Raw genomic sequence first — 6,899 nt, forward strand, 5'->3', positions numbered from 1 at the left:
TTTGAAGTTATCTTGTCCGATTGAGTCTTTAAGGATTTGAGAACACTTGGTGTATGTCTTGCGTGGGATACCCGTGGTGACAATGGGGTATTCTATTGATCCACTTGATGTATGTTTTGGTGATCAACTTGCGGGTTCCGCCCATGAACCTACGCATAGGGGTTGGCACACGTTTTCGTCTTGACTCTCCGGTATAAACTTTGGGGCACTCTTTGAAGTACTTTGTGTTGGTTTGAATAGATGAATCTGAGATTGTGTGATGCATATCGTATAATCATACCCACGGATACTTGACGTGACATTGGAGTATCTAGGTGACATTAGGGTTTTGGTTGATTTGTGTCTTAAGGTGTTATTCTAGTATGAACTCTATGATATATTGAACGGAAAGTATAGCTTCGTGTTATTTTACTACGGACTCTTGAATAGATCGATCAGAAAGGATAACTTTGAGGTGGTTTCGTACCCTACCATAATCTCTTCGTTTGTTCTTCGCTATTAGTGCCTTTGGAGTGACTCTTTGTTGCATGTTGAGGGATAGTTATATGATCCAATTATGTAATTATTGTTGAGAGAACTTGCACTAGTGAAAGTATGAACCCTAGGCCTTGTTTGCTAGCATTGCAATACCATTTGTGCTCACTTTTATCATTAGTTACCTTGTTGTTTTTATATTTTCAGACTACAAAAACCTTTATCTACCATCCATATACCACTTGTAACACCATCCCTTCGCCGAACTGGTGCACCAATACAATTTACCATTGTATTGGGTGTGTTGGGGACACAAGAGACTCTTTGTTATTTGGTTGCAGGGTTGCTTGAGAGAGACCATCTTCATCCAACGCCTCCTACGGATTGATAAACCTTAGGTCATCCACTTGAGGGAAATTTGCTACTGTCCTACAAACCTCTGCACTTGGAGGCCCAACAACGTCTACAAGAAGAAGGTTGTGTAGTAGACATCATCTGTGTAGCTGGTGCGCGTGAGCGTTGGGTATTGAGCAGCCCTACAACTTTCCCTCACAGCATCACTACTCCCTTGCACACCATCAGTTCATGCCTGCCGCAACACGTCGGACCGCATCTGTGATGTGCAACTGGAGATGGCGATGATCTGCATCGGCCTGTAACCGGCGCCAGGGTGAATGACCCGCCAGCTCGAGAGCGAGTTCGTGGGCTGGAGTGTGTTAACCACTAGCCCACCATGGACCCAAATGGAGTTTTGATACCACTTGTAGTTGAAGTGGTGCTCTAGCTCGATGAAGACAACAAGGGCACGAGTGGTTTTGCGTAGCATACTGAATTGCTACTTTTCTATTTTCTTCTCCGTTTATTCAGTGCAAGAACTAAAATTTGCCAGTTGCCCTGCTTATTCGGTCATGATCCGCCATTGTCGCGCCATCACACGACCAACTCGTCGACACCTTTCTCTATGCTAACTAGAAGGAAATAAAACATAAGAGAAGGGACCCTTCCCCCTCCCCCTCCCGTGTCGCTCCCACGAGCGACCCGGGAGGGAAACCCTAGCCGCTGCCTCAGCCCTCCCTCCTCTCCTCGCCGCCGCTGGGGCGCGATGACGAGCGAAGCCCGCCAGCGTCGGTAGAAGCGGGGCCCTTCCTCCCTTCTCTCGGTGGCGGCTGGTGCGGGCCGACGGCGGCGGGCGTGGCGTCGTGCTGACGAGGGGCGCGGCGGTGGGCGCTAGCGGCGGGGTTGCGGCGGCGTGGTGGGCTTCGTGGGCACGCGCGCGTCCTTGGTAGGAGCGACAGTGGCCTGGTCTGGCTCGGCCAGAACTGCTGCCTGGTGGCCACGGACGGCGCAGGGCGCCTGCCGGCGGGGCGCGGGCGTGTCTACTGCTGCTCGTGCGGCTATCGGTGGCCGGTGTGTGAGGCCCGGCGGGGCACCTCCTGTCACCGTCTATGGGGCCGATCTATACCATCCGGGCGTCCTCATCGTCCGGCAGGTGTCCGGCATGGTCTTTGCGATCTGTCTGGATGCCGTGGTGGGGCGTTGCAGGGGGCAACGTGAGGAAGCTGACTGGAGGGATGGGTGGTCTACCCACCCGTCACCGTCCTGGGGGTGTGCTGGTCGAGGTCTCACACCGCTCCGCCCCTTCCTCTTTCCCCTGGCCTGGTTGCCTCCGGCCCCATCTGTCAAGGCTTGTCGGCACTCGCTGCTCTGATGTTGTTAGGGGTCTACTGGTGGTGGAGATTCGCTCCTTTGGGCGGCCATTGGGGGTGTCGGGTGGCAGGGCGGTGGCTCTGCGGTGGGAGCTGCGATGTTCATGGGCGGAGCTCGCATCTCGGGTGCGGACTGGCGGCCCCGGTCCCGTAGGCGGTGGGGTGGCTCTGGCATGGCGATCTGTTGCAGTGGTGCACCCTGGTCAGTGGTGGAGTGGCATGCCGGGGTGAAATCCCTGTCTGACTATGGTCAGACCAACGATGGTGGCGTCCGCGGGCGTCATCCCCTTCTTGTAGGCTCCGTCGTGGTCTCTCCTGATCCCCCGTGTTGCTCTCGATGAAAATCTTGATCCTTTGGATCGGGTGGTGGCGGCGCAATGGTGTCGTGTCCTTCCTGAAGGCACTACCTTGGGGCGCAAGGTTCGTCGGCGGTCAGCTACGTCCTTCACGGTGGCTTGTTCTCGGTGGAGGGCTCCGTCATCTTCGTAGTGATGCTTGTTGTACATCTGTTGTTTGCTTCGAGTTGGCTTAGCTGATCTTCGACACCTTTGTATCTTCCTCTGGGTGTGTGTGTTTGGGGTGTCATGTTGTATGGTTCGGATGTATGAGGTTCGGTGCTTTATATATAATAAAGCGGGTCGAAAGCCTTTTCGGTATGCTAACTGGGAGCTAAAGAATTGGTCTGGGCACTACATGCATGCCACAACCAGCAACGTTCATGGGTAAACTTGCGGTCATTTTCTAGAAACAAAAAGCTAGCTAATTAACTAACTAAAAGATGAGATTAAATAACAAAATGAAAATTGCAATGCATTTTCTGTTCTAAAAGATTTCAGAGATGCACAGAGTCGAAAATGACGAGTTTATACCGCTTCAGTTTAAATTGTCCCACATATTACATATTTGTACATTTCCAAGAAATACAATAACCCTTAATCTTGGAAAATTATGTAGACCTAATTATGATTTTATGAATCGTACCTAGAGGAGAAGCTTATTTACTGCCGAAGTTGATATAAACAGATACCCAACTAGGGGTACTAGCCAAAATACCTCAATAGGACTATATGATCATACAACACCCCTACACCAAAGAACGCACTGAAGGCAATCACAAATGCCACCTTGTAATCAGTTTGTTCTGTTGATAGAACAGTGGCTGGAGGTGCTTCTGCTGAACCACATTCATGAATGAGCATAGACCCAAAGAGCTTTGCATTCCCATCAAAGCTCGAAGCCCCAAATGTGTTAAAATGGCCTCCAGATGGAATAGGACCTTCTAGATCATTGTTAGAAAAATTAAACACTGCAAGGAAGTGCATGTTGTTCAACATAGCTGGGATTGCACCTGTGAGATTGTTATTGGACAAGTCTAGAACTTGCAGGTCTATGAGATTGAATATTGGTTTCGGGATCTGTCATGTTAAGTCATTGAAGCTCAAATTAAGTGAATGGAGGGATTTCAACTGACCGATCTCCAAGGGAATCTCACTAGTGAACTTATTGTTGCTTAGATTCAACAATATAGGGAAAGCGAAGGCTTGGCGATATTGGTGTGTTTGAGCTGGATAAACAGGCAATATGAAGACCCTTGGGTTTGCTGACTTTAGCATTGGCATATCCATCAATGCTGCCGGAATTTCCCCTATGAGGCTGTTGTTTGATATGTCAAGATAGAAGACATGGCGTAGAGCTTGGATCCAGGCTGGTATTGTTCCGGTGAGTTGATTGTTAGACAGTATTAGTATCTCTAAATTTTCTGTCTTTGATATCCAGAAAGGTATTTTTCTAGATATTGGGCAATTACCTATAGCAAGAAACCTAAGATTTTCAAAACTGCCAATGATGTCATCGACTAGCATGGTCTCATGCTGGAAGTTGCACCCAATAGTGGTGAGGTTTTTGGAGCTCCCAAGAATCTGAAGTGCATGTTTGATGTTTGTAAGATTGTTATAGTAAAGTGATAGGAACGACAGGGACTTCAGATTGCCGAGCCCTTTGGCTAGTTGGCCATGGAAATTGTTGTAAGATAGTCGCAGTGCGACTAGATTTATGCAAGTGTAAATACTTTCTGGAATTGTGCCATTGAAGTTGTTCTGTATAAGATCTAAAGACATGAGATTTCGTAGGTTGGAAAAATTTACCTTGGTGAGTTGCCCGTTCAAATTGTTGTAGCTGAGGTCGATGATTATGAGATTTGTGCAGTTGGCCAAAGCTGATGGCAGCTGCCCATACATGTTATTATTGTTCAAATGGAGCCCCTCCAATCTCTTGAGATGACCTATAGACTCCAGAATCTGGCCACTGAAGTTGTTCTCTCCTAGATCAAGGGTATCCAAATTGGTGAGTTTGGCAATATTCGTTTCTTCAAGTGTTCCTTGTAAACCACTCCTGGGAAAGAGAGGAACTCCAATGAGGTAGCATCGAAGAGTTCATCTAGGAGAGTCCCCCTCAGGTTATTGTGGCCAACCTTGAGCACTCTGAGCATGGAGCAGCTACCTAGTTCCGGGGGGGATGCTCCCACTGAATTGGTTGTAAGAGAGCTCAAGCACAACCAAGGATGGAAAGATGGTGCAGAAATGAGTTGGTAGTTGCCCAGTAAAGCTGTTGTTGCTGGCGTTGACTGCGACCGACTCTTTTATGGCCTCCCATGTGGAGGGTGGAAACTGTCCTGTAAACAAATATCTCGAGATGTTCAGCACCTTTAGTGGCCAGGCAGGGGTAGATGACAGCTCATGCAGGTCTCCTTCTAGGCGGTCAAAGCTGATGTCAAGGTTGAGGATGCTGCTAGAGGAGACCAATTCTTGCGGGAGACCACCAGACAGCAGGTTGTTTGACAGGTTGACGCGCAGTAATCCAGGGAGCTTCCCAAGGGAAGGAGCTATGTGCCCTTGAAGACCCCTAGAAGCCAACAAGACATCCGTAACAATCTCATCCGTAATGCAGGTGATCCCTTCCCAGTGGCAGCAATCCGTGCCATGCTGCCAAGACGCAGCGAGGTCACCGTGTTGTGAGAGCCCGACGAGGAAACAGAGAAGGGAGCCCTTCTCCTGCTCCGTGCAGGAACTGGTAGGAGAGGCCAAGCAGTTCAGCAGCACAAGAGCAAAGCCAAGCTGCAATATCTTGTTGTATGTCTTGTTGGAAAAATGGAGTGGCTGCATGTTATTTTTTGGTGGAACTAGCACGGGGACTGGAGCTTATGTTGTTCCTTGGCTGGGTAAAGCATCAAGGTGATCTAATCATGAAAGAAAGAAGCAGATCTTGCTCCTATTTGTTCTGTCCCTTATAGTCCTAGTCACCACAAAAAATTCTGGCTCAGGAAAATTGGATTTTTTTTCCCAACTACCCCCAACCCAATGGGTAGCTTCCAAGTAGTTTACGCTGATGTTTCAGTGCTTCACTATTGGTCCCATGCTGCAAGAAGTCAATTGCCCAATCTACATGAAATGCATTGTGGATTTCTAGTCATCCTTGACTCAATCCTTGGTAAATTTCTACAACATGCCTTGGTTTACTTGCCCTGACATCACTTCTCTTACTGGCCTCACTAATCAAATCTCACCTGCCCCCACTACCACTGACCTAAATTATTACTTCAAGATACACCGTTTACCTTACGGAATAGAAAAATGCACTTTTTTATTTGCAAAACCAGTTGCTGGAAGTTTTGTAGAAATTCAGCCGACAAGATCATTTGCAATCAAGATCAATCATAAGCTTCACAATCATGGTCTGGACAAGACCAAGTAGAGGGCATGAAGAAGTTAAATGTTGTTGCTTAATGTACAGGGTGGATGATTGACCTGTTGTGTGGTCTTTTTTCTATTCCAGCCTCCTCTTATTTTTGTGCGTAAACTATGTGCTCAGTAGTAGGTGTAGTCGCGTAGCTGCATCGTGTCATTATTATTTTGATGCAGTGCTCTGTAATTGATCATTATACATGTGGTTAATGATAACCCTCTTATGACTGAGAAACAAATAGCAAGTGGCTGGCACTCTACATTTAGGCATTCAGAGACTGTTAGCATTCATTACTTCTACTCTTCTGTTTAGAAATAATTTTCTGAACCTAAGGACATCTAAAGCCTATACCGTCATATGCCTCACAAATACGCTTCATATGTTTAAAAATAAAATAAGTCATGCTCGTTTTTCGATAAAGAAATAAAAAAGAAATATGCTCATAGAGGATGGATACAAGTTTCTGTGTATAAAATTTGAATCTTAAAGGTGACTATATGCGACCTGTACAAAAATGACAAATGGACGCAATAGTACATATTTTAGTACAATGCGATGAGTTCACTCCAGGAGGGTATTGACAATGGATTTTAGGTTGAGCTTCTTGAGGTCTGTGTACTAAAATGTAGCGAACAAAGGTATGACACTGCGGCCGAGGGTTAAGTCTTAAGTCCAGATCATCCAACAACCCGAAACGAAAATGAGATAGAAAAAAAAATCAGCTAGATACAACCGGAAGCCTGAAATGCAGGTTACTTGTCTAAACCCATTCACTAGCTTCATCCTTGATTTTTACTTGATTACAACCTACTTCTTTTTCATGTGCTTACAATTCCATGTTATTATTGAGGATGTTGTTTAGGCTGCTCTGCTCCAGGAGATCTATGGCTTTATGGTTGTAAGCTTGTTGTCTCCTCAAAACATTCTAAAATTCTCATTTCATATTCTTCACCACCATGTTTACTTGTCTTTCTACAG

At 46.7% G+C, this 6,899-nt stretch overlaps 1 pseudogene; it reads right to left on the bottom strand.

The window, feature by feature from the left end:
* Positions 1-1,023: 1,023 nt before the first annotated feature.
* Positions 1,024-5,341, bottom strand: LOC125516558 (annotated as a pseudogene).
* Between the last annotated feature and the right edge of the window lie 1,558 nt (positions 5,342-6,899).

This window comes from Triticum urartu, chromosome 6 (genome assembly GCF_003073215.2).
Source record: "Triticum urartu cultivar G1812 chromosome 6, Tu2.1, whole genome shotgun sequence".
In the NCBI taxonomy this organism is placed as follows: Eukaryota; Viridiplantae; Streptophyta; class Magnoliopsida; order Poales; family Poaceae; genus Triticum; species Triticum urartu.